This window comes from Hyla sarda, unplaced genomic scaffold, assembly GCF_029499605.1.
Source record: "Hyla sarda isolate aHylSar1 unplaced genomic scaffold, aHylSar1.hap1 scaffold_18, whole genome shotgun sequence".
NCBI lineage: Eukaryota > Metazoa > Chordata > Amphibia > Anura > Hylidae > Hyla > Hyla sarda.
In genome coordinates this window covers 518,011-533,652 of record NW_026608445.1, presented here as the reverse complement: position 1 = coordinate 533,652, position 15,642 = coordinate 518,011, and positions in this window count along the sequence as shown.

Genomic DNA, 15,642 nt, shown 5'->3' with positions numbered 1-15,642 from the left:
CGAATACATTCGTGAAATAAAGAATGCATTTGTAAGATAACGAATGCATTTGTTAACCATAAAACTAAAGTAAATAATGAATTCCATTTTTTCAATTGGTCCTTGGGAGGTCACATGATCAGAGTTCATTGTTACATGATACCTTTTAGCCAATTAGGTTATTCCAGTTGATCCCTACTGTATCACAGACAGTGAGGCTGATTAAAGGGGTACTCCGGTGAAAAACTTTTTTTTTTTTTTTTTAAATCAACTGGTGCCAGAAAGTTAAACAGATTTGTAAATTACTTCTATTAAAAAATCTTAATCCTTCCTGTACTTATTAGCTGCTGAATACTACAGCGGAAATTCTTTTCTTTTTGAAACACAGAACTGTCTGCTGACAGCACGAGCACAGTGCTCTCTGCTGACATCTCTGTCCATTTTATGAACTGTCCAGAACAGCATATGTTTGCTATGGGGATTTCCTTTTACCCTGGACAGTTCCTAAAAATGGACAGAGATGTCAGCAGAGAGCACTGTGCTTGTGAGTCAGCAGACAGCGCTGTGTTTCAAACGGAAAAGAATTTCCACTGTAGTATTCAGCAGCTAATAAGTACAGGAAGGATTGAGATTTTTTAATAGAAGTAATTTACAAATCTGTTTAACTTTCTGGCACCAGTTGATTTAAAAAAAATAAAGTTTTTCACCGGAGTACCCCTTTAATTAGTTGTGAGGTAGTCCTGTGAGAGTTTGCCTGGTGTTACTGGAGTGTGGAGTCACTGGATTTGCAGAAATGGACAGTTTACCTTAGGAAAACTTGGCTTCTGGCACAAAGACAACTGCAAAACAAGCTAAGGTAACACCTGCTATTTTTTACAAGAGAGGATCAGCAAGGCCTGCGTTAGAAATAAGCGTTAAAACGAATAACGTAATCATCAGAAAACAAAAGTGAAACGAATGATATATATAATGAATAGATCTGAAATAATGAATGCATCTAACAGCCAAACAGTTTCCAAATAGAACCGAAAAAAATATATACGAATGCGTCCGAAAACAGAATAAAACAAATTACTGTATCCCGAAGGTTAAACAGAACCGAAAAAAATGTTGGTCATGCACAAGTTCTTTATGATATATATTTTTTTTTTATCAACATCTTCTCCGGTTTTCCACCTGCCAGGCTTCACCACCCATCTTCTCCACCATGGTAAGTATATTTAACCCCTTAAGGACTCAGCCCATTTTGGCCTTAAGGACTCAGACAATTTAATTTTTACGTTTTCATTTTTTCCTCCTCGCCTTCTAAAAATCATAACTCTTTTATATTTTCATCCACAGACTAGTATGAGGGCTTGTTTTTTGCGCGACCAGTTGTCCTTTGTAATGACATCACTCATTATATCATAAAATGTATGGCGCAACCAAAAAACACTATTTTTGTGGGGAAATTAAAACGAAAAACGCAATTTTGCTAATTTTGGAAGGCTTTGTTTTCACGCCGTACAATTTCTGGTAAAAATGACGTGTGTTCTTTATTCTGAGGGTCAATACGATTAAAATGATACCCATTATTATATACTTTTATATTATTGTTGCGCTTAAAAAAAATCACAAACTTTTTAACCAAATTAGTACGTTTATAATCCCTTTATTTTGATGACCTATAACTTTTTTATTTTTCCGTATAAGCGGCGGTATGGGGGCTCATTTTATGCGCCATGATCTGTACTTTTTTTTGATACCACATTTGTATATAAAAAACTTTTAATACATTTTTTATAATTTTTTTTTAATAAAATGTATTAAAAAAGTAGGAATTTTGGACTTTTTAAATTTTTTTTCGTTCACGCCGTTCACCGTACGGGATCATTAACATTTTATTTTAATAGTTCGGACATTTTCGCACGCGGCGATACCAAATATGTCTATAAAAAATGTTTTTTACGCTTTTTGGGGGTAAAATAGGAAAAAACGGACGTTTTACTTTTTTATTGGGGGAGGGGATTTTTCACTTTTTTTTTACTTTTACATTTTTTTACATTTTTTTTTACACTTGAATAGTCCCCATAGGGGACTATTCATAGCAATACCATGATTGCTAATACTGATCTGTTCTATGTATAGGACATAGAACAGATCAGTATTATCGGTCATCTTCTGCTCTGGTCTGCTCGATCACAGACCAGAGCAGGAGACCCCGGGAGCCGCACGGAGGAAGGTGAGGGGACCTCCGTGTGGCGTTATGAATGATCGGATCCCCGCAGCAGCGCTGCGGGCGATCCGATCGTTCATTTTAATCGCGAACTCCCGCAGATGCCGGGATCTGTATTGATCCCGGCACCTGAGGGGTTAATGGCGGACGCCCGCGAGATCGCGGGCGTCGGCCATTGCCGGCGGGTCCCTGGCTGCGATCAGCAGCCGGGATCAGCCGCGCATGACACGGGCATCGCTCCGATGCCCGCGGTTATGCTTAGGACGTAAATGTACGTCCTGGTGCGTTAAGTACCACCTCACCAGGACGTACATTTACGTCCTGCGTCCTTAAGGGGTTAACATGGTGGGAAAAAAAATGGTGCTAAAAAATTAAAATTATTATTAAGAACTTAGAAAAATGAAACCTAGGGAGTGATGTATATTGAAATTAGGTTAATTTCATGTAGTTCTTTAACCCCTTAACGACCACGGACTTAAATGTACGTCCTGGTTTGGCGTGACTTCCCGCACCAGGGCGTACATTTACGCCCTGGGTATGCCGCGAGCATCGGAACGGTGCTCGCGTCATACACGGCAGGTTCTGGCTTCTAGCAGCAGCCGGGGACCCGCCCGTAATGGCCGACATCCGCGATCGTGCGGATGTCCGCCATTAACCCCTCAGATGCCGTGATCAATACAGATCACGGCATCTGTGGCAATGTGGTACTTTGAATGGATGATCGGATCGCCTGCAGCGCTGCCGCGGTGATCCGATCATCCAGCATGGCGGCCGGAGGTCCCCTTACCTGGCTCTGGCCGTCTCTCGGGGTCTTCTGCTCTGGTCTGAGATCGAGCAGACCAGAGCAGAAGATCACCGATAATACTGAGCAGTTCTGTGTCCTATACATGGCACTGCACAGTATTAGCAATCAAAGGATTGCTATAGATAGTCCCCTATGGGGACATAAAAAGTGTAAAAAAGTTGAAAAATGTAAAGATAAAAAGTGAAAAAAAGTGAAAAATCCCCTCCCCCAATAAAAATGAAAGTTGTCAGTTTTTCCCATTTTACCCCCAAAAAGCGTAATTTTTTTATAAATATATTTGGTATCGCCGCATGTGTAAATGTCCAAACTATCAAAATATAATGTTAATGATCCCGTACGGTGAATGGCGTAAATGTAAAAAATACAAAAAGTCCAAAATTGCAGCTTTTTTGTCACATTTCATTTGAAAAAAATTGATAAAAAATTATCTAAAAGTTTAATATATGCAAATGTGGTATCTAAAACAAGTACAGATGACGGCGCAAAAAATGAGCCCTCATACTGCCTTATATACGGAAAAATGAAAAAGTTATAGGTGGTCAAAATAGGGCGATTTTAGATTACTGATTTTGTACAAAAAGTTTTAGATTTTTTTTAAGCGGTACAAAAATATTAAAGTATCTAGCCATGGGTATCATTTTAATCATATTGACCCCCAGAATAAAGAACACATATCATTTTTACCATAAATTGTACAGTGTAAAAACAAACCCCTCCAAAATGTGCAAAATTTAGGTTTTCATTAAAATTTCCTCCCTTAAAAAAATATTTTTGGGGTTTGCCATACATTTTATGGTAAAATGAGAGGATTCATTACAAATTACAATTGGTCACCCAAAAAACAAGCCCTTATATGGGTCTGTAGATGGAAATATAAAAGAGTTATGGATTTTAGAAGGCGAGGAGGAAAAAACGAAAATGAAAAAATAAAATTGGCCTGGTCCTTAAGGTGAAAATGGGCTTGGTCCTTAAGGGGTTAAGGAATAATTGGAAATGCAATATTAAGGACTAACTTAATAATAAGCTACTGAGAATTGATAAATATCATGATTAGTAGTATAAATAAGCAGAATATACTTACCATGGACAATAGATATTGAGTTCTAAATGAATGCATTCCCAATGGGTGAATGTACTACTATGCATCAATGTCAGGTAACCATTCCTAATGTATCCCCAAGTAAGGACATAATAGCAATTATTACCATTTCTAGTATCCAATTTTATTATAAGTTAACAGATTTCAACAAATCCTATCAATGATGCAGCTGCAATATGTGATAAATAATAAAGGATAGATCCTCGCTTGGTTTCCCTTTTTGATTTCCTTCATGAGGGGAGAGGAGGTCCCGCGGCCCTTTTTACATTCCTTGATTACCCTGAGCCCTAAACCGGGTAAGGACCCCAATGATTGCTCCAGTTATAGACCCATTGCTCTTCTTAATTCTGACCTAAAACTATTCTCCAAGGTTTTAGCTGCTCGGTTAAGTACTTTCCTTCCCGCCCTTATCCACAAGGATCAGGTTGGCTTTATACCTTGCCGGCAGGGTGGTGACAATACCCAGAGAGTGGAGGGTCTTATTGACTTGATCAATGGACAGTCTGAACAGGCCTTAGTTCTTAGTCTGGATGTGGAAAAGGCCTTTGATAGGCTGAGTTGGCCGTTTCTCTTTGCCACGCTTCAGAAATGTGGTATCTCTGGCAATTTTCTGGCAGCGTTGCGGGGTCTTTACTCTTCTCCCACTGCCTCTCTTAAACTTCCCTATGCTACTTCCCCAAATTTTCCCCTTTTTAATGGTATGCGACAGGGATGTCCATTATCTCCTTTGATCATTGCACCCTTGTGGGGATCCCGACATTTCTGGTATAGCCCTTCATGATCGGGAGTTTAAAATCAGCTTATTTGCAGATGATGTTCTTCTTACCCTGTCTAATCCCTTGCCTTCTCTTCCTAACCTCTATAGGGTGTTTCACGCTGATGATGTGGTTTTGGGCTATAAGGTTAATCTGTCTAAAATGGAGGCTCTACCCCTGAACCTTCCTCTGTCCCTATCTAACCTTTTGCGTGCTAACTACTTTTTTAAGTGGTCTTCCTCTGCTATTAAATATCTTGGTGTATCTCTCACTCCCCGCTATTCCTCACTCTACTCTACTAACTTTCACCCCCTCTTTCGTGAGCTCAGGGCCCCTTTGGAGAAGTGGCATTCCCAATATAATTATTTCTTTGGTCGCATTGCTGCGGTTAAAATGACCATTCTCCCTAAGTTATTATACTTTTTTGGAACTCTTCCAATTTGTGTCCCCTTGACTGCCCTTCGCTCCTTCCAATCTGCTATGCTCCACTTTATTTGGGTGCTAAATGGCATTGTCTCTCAATGTCGGTAATGCTAGCTAGTCGCTCTATGGGAGTACCTGATGTGGTGAAATATTATTGGGCAGCACCCCTGCGTCACTTTGCGACGTGGTCTATGTACCATGCATATAGTCGTTGGATGGAGCTGGAAAAACTATGGTTGGCTCCGATCCATCCAAATACTCTCCTGTGGAATGGTTCTTCTCCTTCCATCTCCCTGGGTTATCTGTTAGGCCCAATGTCTTTCTCACGATATGTGAGGGGATACTGTTTTAGGAAGTTTAAGCTGTTCTCCTCTCTCTCCTCTACACTGTTTTCTTTATCATCCTGACTTTCCCTCTGTCCTGTCCTCGGGTATGGTCGGAGAGTGGGGTCCAAGGGTCTTTTTTGTTGGGCAGATGTGGTAGATCCTATCTCTCGCTCTCTTATGCCTTTTTACCAACTTGTAGCATGCTCTACAACTTAGGCATTTTATGTCTTCCACCCTGAACTCCATGACTGTGTCCTTGCCCACGAATTTTGAAAGATTATGCCACGGTGGACCCCAGGCGAAGGGACTCCTCTCTGTTATCTACTCTATCCTTCTCATTTCTCCAGATGGTGACATTCCAATGCATCGGTATATGCGACGTTGGGAAGAAGCTCTTGCGTCTACTGTCTCTATACCCCAGTGGAGTATGATTTGGCAGCGTGCATCTAAGGCATCCATTTGTACAGCCTATAAGGAGACTATATTTAAAATGATCATGGGATGGTATCATACTCTGGAATTACTCGATAAATAGATAAATGCCATCCCCCCCCCCCCCCCCCCTAATGCTGGCCTTCTGGGGTGGGCCTGGGCTCTGTATTGCACATTTTCTGGTCCTGTCCACTTATATTGGACAACTGGAAAATTGTGCAGCGCTTGTTTGTGGATGTTTTGGATGTACTTGTCCCCCTTGACCCTTTGGCCTACCTCTTACACCTTTCTTGTAGGTCCTTATCCAAGATATTGTTTAAGCTTTTCATGCATATTGTACTTGCTGCTAAAACCCTCATTGCTAAATGTTGGAATAGGACCCTTCCTCCCTCGGAGATTGATTTATTGGCGCGTGTGTGGGAGATTCGCTTCCTTTAATCGCTCACGTCCTCACTGAATAACTCAATTTCCCAGTTCCTCTCAATTTGGGAACCATGGGACCGCTTCTCCGACCCACAACCTCTCTGAACCAGTTATGTATGTGCCTTTCTTTTTCTTATCCTCTCTCTTTCTTCTGTCGTCTTAAGTCTTCTTTTGTCTTGTGTTTGTTTTCTGTGTCAATGTTTATTTCTTTTTTGCAATGCCCTTAGGGCCTTCTTGTTCCCCCATTGATTGGCTAAATTGTTGATACCCTCGAATTTTGCCGTCCGAATGGATGTTCTGTCTTTTACTCTCCTGCACCTCCGTACAAGGGGTTCACATGCTAATATCTATATCAGTGATTCCCAACCGCGGTGCCGCGGGACATGTGTGTGCCGTTTTGCCCTGCCCATGGCGCTGCAGGATTTTGCCATGATTTTTTTTCTATAAATGTCCCGCCCCAGCCTGCACGCTTATGACTGACAGCGCATGGGGGAAGGGAAGCCTGCGTGTGCACTGCGCACACAACGTCCCCCTGCGTTCCCCTCCCCCCTGCGTCCCCTGCGTCCACTGTGAGCCGAAAATGGTGCCCTGGCGCGGAACAAGCTGCCTCTGCGCCGGACTCCCGTGCCTGCCGTGGAACTGCAAGCTGTGCGGGCCGGCTTGCTTAAGGTACCGTACCCTTTCCACCCCTCTGTTACCCCTTCTCAAGCCTTCCAACCCCCCCCCCTTCACCCAGGTCCACCGTCTACCCCCCGTCACTCATGTCCACGCCCCCTGTCACCCATGTCCACCCCCCTGTCACCGTTGTCCACCCCTCTGTCACCCTTGTCCACCCCCCGTCACCCATGTTCGCCTTGTCCACTCCCCTGTCACACATGCTTACCCCCCCGTCTACCCCCGTAGTCTACCCTGTCACCCATGTCCACCCTCCTGTTCACCCATCTGTCCCTTTGTCACCCCAGTCCACCCCTCTGTCACTCCTGTCACTCTTTTACCCCGTTGTCACCCTTGTCCACCCCTCTGACCTCCTGTCATCCATGTCCACCCTCCTGTCATCCATGTCCACCCCCCTGTCATCCATGTCCACCCCCAATCCAACCCTCTGTCACCCCTGTCACCCATGTTCACCCTCCATTGTCCACCCCTCTGACCACATCCTTGTCACTCATGTCCACCCCCTATTCACCCCTCTGTCACCCCTGTCCACCTCTCTGTCACCCCCTATGCCCCCGTCGGCCATGTTCACTCAATTTGTCACCCTTGTACACCTCCCTACATCCCTCTGTCACCCATGTACACTCCTCTATACCCCTCTGTCACCCATGTACACCCATCTGTCACCCATGTCCATCCCCCCTGTCACCCATGTCCACCCCCCCCCTCACCCATGTCCACCCCCCTGTCACCATGTCCATCCCCCCTATCACCCATGTCCACCCCCGTAACCCATGTCCACCCCCCTGTCCACCCTCCTGTCACCCATGTCCATCCCCCGTCACCCATGTCCACCCCCCCGTCACCCATGTCCACCCCCGTCACCCCCCCTGTCACCCATGTCCGCCTTGTCCACTCCCCTGTCCATCCCTGTCACTCATGTTTACCCCCCGTCTACCCCCGTAGTCTACCCTGTCACCCATGTCCACCCTCCTGTTCACCCATCTGTCCCTTTGTCACCCCAGTCCACCCCTCTGTCACTCCTGTCCCTCTTTTACCCCCTTGTCACCCTTGTCCACCCCTCTGACCCCCTGTCAACCATGTCCACCCTCCTGTCATCCATGTCCACTCCCTGTCATCCATGTCCACCCCCCCCCCATCCAACCCTCTGTCATTCCTGTCACCCATGTCTACCCTCCATTAACCACCCCTCTGACCACATCCTTGTCACCCATGTCAACCCCCTATTCACCCCTCTGTCACCCCTGTCCACCCCTCTGTCACCCCCTATGCTCCCGTTCACTCTTCTAAACCCATCTGTCACCCTTGTACACCTCCCAAAACCCCTCTGTACACTCCTCTACACCCCTCTATCACCCATGTACACTCCCCTACACCCCTCTGTCACCCATGTACACTCCTCTATACCCCTCTGTCACCCATGTACACCCATCTGTCACCCATATACACTCCTCTATACCCCTCTGTCACCCATGTACACTCCTCTATACCCCTCTGTCACCCATGTGCACTCCTCTATACCCCTCTTTCACTCATGTACACTCCTCTACACCCCTGTCACCCATGTACCCTCCTCTACACCCATCTGTCACCCATGTACACTCCTCTACACCCATCTGTCACCCATGTACACTCCTCTACACCCATCTGTCACCCATGTACACTCCTCTACACCCCTCTGTCACCCATGTACACTCCTCTACACCCCTTTGTCACCCATGTACACTCCTCTACACCCCTGTAAGCCATGTACACCTCTCTACACCCCTCTGTCACCTATGTACACTCCTCTTCACCTCTCTGTACACTCCTCTACACCCCTTTGTCACCCATGTACACTCCTCTACACCCTCTGTTACCCATGTACACTCCTCTACACCCCTCTGTACACTCCTCTACAACCCTGTCACCCACGTACACTCCTCTATACCCCTGTCACCCCTGTACACTTTTCTACACCCCTCTGTCACCCATGTACACTCCTATATACTCCTCTGTCACCCATGTACACTCCTCTATGCCCCTCTGTCACCCATGTACACCCATCTGTCACCCATGTACACTCCTCTACACCCATCTGTCACCCATGTTCACTCCTCTACACCCATGTACACTCCTCTACACCCATCTGTCACCCATGTACACTCCTCTACACCCATGTACACTCCTCTACACCAATCTGTCACCCATGTACACTCCTCTACACCCATCTGTCACCCATGTACACTCCTCTACACCCCTCTGTCACCCATGTACACTCCTCTACACCCCTTTGTCACCCATGTACACTCCTCTACACCCCTGTAAGCCATGTACACCTCTCTACACCCCTCTGTCACCTATGTACACTCCTCTTCACCTCTCTGTACACTCCTCTACACCCCTTTGTCACCCATGTACACTCCTCTACACCCTCTGTTACCCATGTACACTCCTCTACACCCCTCTGTACACTCCTCTACAACCCTGTCACCCACGTACACTCCTCTATACCCCTGTCACCCATGCACACTCCTCTATACCCCTCTGTCACCCCTGTACACTTTTCTACACCCCTCTGTCACCCATGTACACTCCTATATACTCCTCTGTCACCCATGTACACTCCTCTATGCCCCTCTGTCACCCATGTACACCCATCTGTCACCCATGTACACTCCTCTACACCCATCTGTCACCCATGTTCACTCCTCTACACCCATGTACACTCCTCTACACCCATCTGTCACCCATGTACACTCCTCTACACCCATGTACACTCCTCTACACCAATCTGTCACCCATGTATACTCCTCTACACCCCTCTGTTACGCATGTACACTCCTCTACACCCCTCTGTCACCCATGTACACTCTTCTTCACCTATCTGTCACCCATGTACACTGCTCTATACCCCTCTGTCACCCATGTACACTCCTCTACACCCCTCTGTACACTCCTACACCCCTCTGTACACGTTTACACCCCTCTGTACACTACTACACCACTCTGTACACTCCTCTACACTCTGTACACTCCTTTGTCACCCATGTACACTTCTCTTCACTCCTTTTTCACCCATGTACACTCCTCTACACCCGTCTGTACACTCCTCTACACCCCTCTGTCACCCATGTACACTCCTCTACACCCATCTGTCACCCATGTACACTCCTCTACACCCCTTTTTACACTCCTCTACACCCCTCTATCACCCATGTACACTCCTCTAAAACCCTCTGTACACTCCTACACCCCTCTGTACACGTCTACACCCCTCTGTACACTCATACACCCCTCTGTACACCACTACACAACTCTGTACACTCCTCTACACCCCTTTGTCACCCATGTACACTCCTCTTCACCCCTTTGTCACCCATGTACACTCCTCTACACCCTCTATACACTCCTCTACACCTCTTTGTCACCCATGTACACTCCTCTACACCCCTCCGAACCCTCCTTTACACCCCTATGTCACCCATGTACACTCCTCTACACCCCTCTGTACACTCCTCTACACCCCTTTGTCACCCATGTGCACTCTACTACACCCCTCTGTCACCCATGTACACTCCTCTACACCCCTTTGTCACCCATGTACACTCCTCTACACCCCTCTGTACACCCCTGTCACCCATGTACACTCCTCTACACCCCTCTGAACCCTCCTCTACACCCCTATGTCACCCATGTACACTCCTCTACACCCCTCTGTACACCCCTGTCACCCATGTACACTCCTCTACACCCCTCTGTCACCCATGTACACTCCTCTACACCCCTCTGTACACTCCTCTACACCCCTTTGTCACCCATGTGCACTCTTCTACACCCCTCTGTCACCCATGTACACTCCTCTACACCCCTCTGTACACTCCTCTACACCCCTTTGTCACCCATGTGCACTCTTCTACACCTCTCTGTCACCCATGTACACTCCTCTACACCCCTCTGTACACCCCTCTGTAACACATGCGTAGCCTAATAGGTTTGTTTTGCAGGTTTAACAGTGAAGAATTGTGTGTGGAAGAAATTGTGATGATGTCCCGGACCAGATGGAGAAGAGAAGGGAACGAAGCAAATTAGAGAAGACTTCATTGGTGAGTTGCTGTATAAAGCAGCACTTTAACCCCTTAAGGACTCAGCCCATTTTGGCCTTAAGGACTCAGACAATTAAATTTTTACGTTTTCATTTTTTCCTCCTCGCCTTCTAAAAATCATAACTCTTTTATATTTTCATCCACAGACTAGTATGAGGGCTTGTTTTTTGCGCGACCAGTTGTCCTTTGTAATGACATAACTCATTATATCATAAAATGTATGGCGCAACCAAAAAACACTATTTTTGTGGGGAAATTAAAATGAAAAATGCAATTTTGCTAATTTTGGAAGGTTTCGTTTTCACGCTGTACAATTTATGGTAAAAATGATGTGTGCTCTTTATTCTGAGGGTCAATACGATTAAAATGATACCCATTATTACATACTTTTGTTGCGCTTAAAAAAAATCACAAACTTTTTAACCAAATGAGTACGTTTATAATCCCTTTATTTTGATGACCTCTAACTTTTTTATTTTCCCGTATAAGCGGTGGTATGGGGGCTCAATTTTTTGTGCCATGATCTGTACTTTTTTTTTGATACCACATTTGCATATAAAAAACTTTTAATACATTTTTTATAATTTTTTTTAATAAAATGTATTAAAAAAAGTAGCAATTTTGGACTTTTTTTTTTTCGTTCACGCCGTTCACCGTACGGGATCATTAACATTTTATTTTAATAGTTCGGACATTTACGCACGCGGCAATACCAAATATGTCTATAAAATTAATTTTTTACGCTTTTTGGGGGTAAAATAGGAAAAAACGGACGTTTTACTTTTTTATTGGGGGAGGGGATTTTTCACTTTTTTTTTACTTTTACTTTTACATTTTTTTACATTTTTTTTTACACTTGAATAGTCCCCATAGGGGACTATTCATAGCAATACTATGATTGCTAATACTGATCTGTTCTATGTATAGGACATAGAACAGATCAGTGTTTTCGGTGATCTTCTGCTCTGGTCTGCTCGATCTCAGACCAGAGCAGGAGACGCCGGGAGCCGGACGGAGGCAGGAGAGGGGACCTCCGTGCGGCGTTATGAATGATCGGATCCCCGCAGCAGTGCTGCGGGCGATCTGATCATTCATTCAAATCGCGCACTGCCGCAGATGCCGGGATCTGTATTGATCCCGGCACCTGAGGGGTTAATGGCGGACACCAGCGAGATCGCGGGCGTCGGCCATTGCCAGCGGGTCCCTGGCTGCGATCAGCAGCCGGGATCAGCCGCGCATGACACGGGCATCACTCCGATGCCCGCGGTTATGCACAGGACGTAAATGTACGTCCTGGTGCTGTTAAGTACCACCGCACCAGGATGTACAATTACGTCCTGCGTCCTTAAGGGGTTAAACTACATACCCACTGATAAAAAGATATAGTGCATTGCATTTTTGACCGTTTTCTTCCCATCTTTTTTTCTTTTTTTTTTGCTTGTCAACCTCAGTAGCGGTGCCCCGTGGAATTTTTTTTTTCCGAGGTGTGCCCCGACCCGAAAAAGGTTCGGAAACACTGATCTATATTGATGTTCATTATATGATACTGTTATTTGATGTTCTTGATACTGTGTTATCGAAATGCTTTGTGACGCTTCTGGGCCATATGGTCCCTTGTGACATTGTTATGCTGTTTTATTTCTTAGTTTTTGTCTTCATAAATTCTTCAATAAAAATTCACAGTTAAAAAAATATATATATAATAAAGGATAGAAAAAATGATCCCACGTATATATACTAGGACGTTATAGTGATATAATTGAAATATTGCAGCAGAAGATAGGGAGAGTACTGAACAGAAAGTAATCTAAGTTCAGAGACATGCGCAGACTCCCATCAGCCGTGCACGCCAGACTAAGTTTAAACACATCTGTGGTTTGTTTTCATCCTTGCGATGCAGACTAAGTCAGTGGGCATGTGTGGACAGCGCTAAGCACACTTAGATAACAGCAGATCATGTCATGGTAGACAGTCATGTGATCAGCCCTCCAGGCTCACATCTATGAAGCGGCAGGTATTGATTGGATAAACATAGCACATAGGATGTGACGCATTATCAGGATAATTAGAAAGGTTATAAATAGCTAAGCAGTACATTACTACGCCAGACTTCGTGCCTTTGAAAAAGCCAGGGAACTGGCAAAACGTTAGGGAGGGTGGTGTTTAGTTTTAGATAGGCACCTACATGTGAATAAGGGTGTGATTGACAAATTTAAGTGCCGCTATTCCCAAACAAGGAAAAGTAGCAATAATTAATGCTAAAGAATAGCTTGCACTTAATAACCCCTTAAGGACCAAGTACGTATGAGTATGTCCTTGGTCCCGCTCCCGTGATATAACGCGGGGTCCCACGGTGACCCCACATCATATCATGGCGGGCCCAGCGTCATAGTGAAGCCGGGACCCGGCCGCTAATAGCGTGCGGCACTGATCGCGGTGCCGCGCGCTTTTAACCCTTAAGCCGAAAGTGAAAGTGAAAACTGCCGGTTAGCTCAGTGAGCTGTTTGGGATAGCCGCGGCGAAACCGCGGCATTCCGAACAGCTTACAGGACAGCCGGAGGGTCCCTACCTGCCTCCTCGCTGTCCGATCGCCGAATGACTGCTCAGTGCCTGAGATTCAGGCATGAGCAGTCAAGCGGCAGAATCATCGATCACTGGTTTCTTATGAGAAACCAGTGATCAATGTAAAAGATCAGTGTGTGCAGTGTTATTGGTCCCTACGGGAGCTATAACACTGCAAAAAAAAAGTGAAAAAAAAGTGAATAAAGATCATTTAGCCCCTCCCCTATTAAAAGTTTGAATCACCCCCCTTTTCCCATAAAAAAAAACACAGTGTAAATAAAAATAAAAATAAACATATATGGTATCACCGCGTGCGGAAATGTCCAAATTATAAAAATATATCATTAATTAAACTGCACGGTCAATGGCGTATGCGCAAAAAAATTCCAAAATCCAAAATAGTGCATTTTTGGTCACTTTTTATATCATGATAAAATGAATAAAAAGCGATCAATAAGTCCTATCAATGCAAAAATGGAACTGTTAAAAACTTCAGATCAGGGCGCAAAAAATGAGCCTTCATACCGCCCCATACGCGGAAAAATAAAAAAAGTTATAGGGGTCAGAAAATGACAATTTTAAACGTATTAATTTTCCTGCATGTAGTTATGATTTTTTCCAGAAGTACGACAAAATCAAACCTATACAAGTAGGGTATCATTTTAATCGTATGGACCTACAGAATAAAGATAAGGTGTCATTTTTACCAAAAAATTTACAACGTAGAAACAGAAGCCCCCAAAAGTTACAAAATGGCGGGGTTTTTTTTTTCAATTTTGTCGCACAATGATTTTTTTTCCGTTTCACCGTAGATTTTTGGGTAAAATGACTGACATCATTACAAAGTAGAATTGGTGGCGCAAAAAATAAGCAATCATATGGATTTTTGGGTGCAAACTTTAAAGAGTTATGATTTTTTAAAGGCAAGGAGCAAAAAACGAAAGTGCAAAAACGGAAAAACCCCAGGTCCTTAAGGGGATAAAATTATCATTAAGTGAGTCTCACTTAATAACATTATCATTAAGTTAGTAACTACCATTCAATGGTGCACGTACTTTTAACCCCTTAACGACGCAGGACGTACATTTACGTCCTGCGCCGGCTCCCACGATATGAAGTGGGATCGCGCCGCGATCCCGCATCATATCGCGTTGGTCCCGGCGCTCATCAACGGCCGGGACCCGCGGCTAATACCACACATCGCCGATCACGGCGATGTGCGGTATTAACCCTTTAGAAGCGTCGGTCAAAGCTGACCGCCGCTTCTAAAGCGAAAGTGAAAGTGACCCGGCTGCTCAGTCGGGCCGTTCGGGACCACCGCGGTGAAATCGCGGCGTCTCGAACAGTTGACCGGACACCGGGAAGGCCCTTACCGGCCTCCTCGGTATCCGATCGGCGAATGACTGCTCCGTGCCTGAGATCCAGGCAGGAGCAGTCAAGCGCCGATAACACTGATCACAGGCGTGTTAATACACGCCTGTGATCTGTGTAAAAGATCAGTGTGTGCAGTGTTATAGGTCCCTATGGGACCTATAACACTGCAAAAAAAAAGTAAAAAAAAACTGTTAATAAAGGTCATTTAACCCCTTCCCTAATAAAAGTTTGAATCACCCCCCTTTTCCCATAAAAAAAATAAAACAGTGTAAAAAAATAAATAAATAAACATATGTGGTATCGCCGCTTGCGTAAATGTCCAAACTATAAAAATATTTTGTTAATTAAATGGCACGGTCAATGGCGTACGCGCAAAAAAAATTCCAAAGTCCAAAAAAGCGTATTTTGGTCACTTTTTATACCATTAAAAAATGAATAAAAAATGATCAGATAGTCCGATCAAAACAAAAATCATACCGATAAAAACTT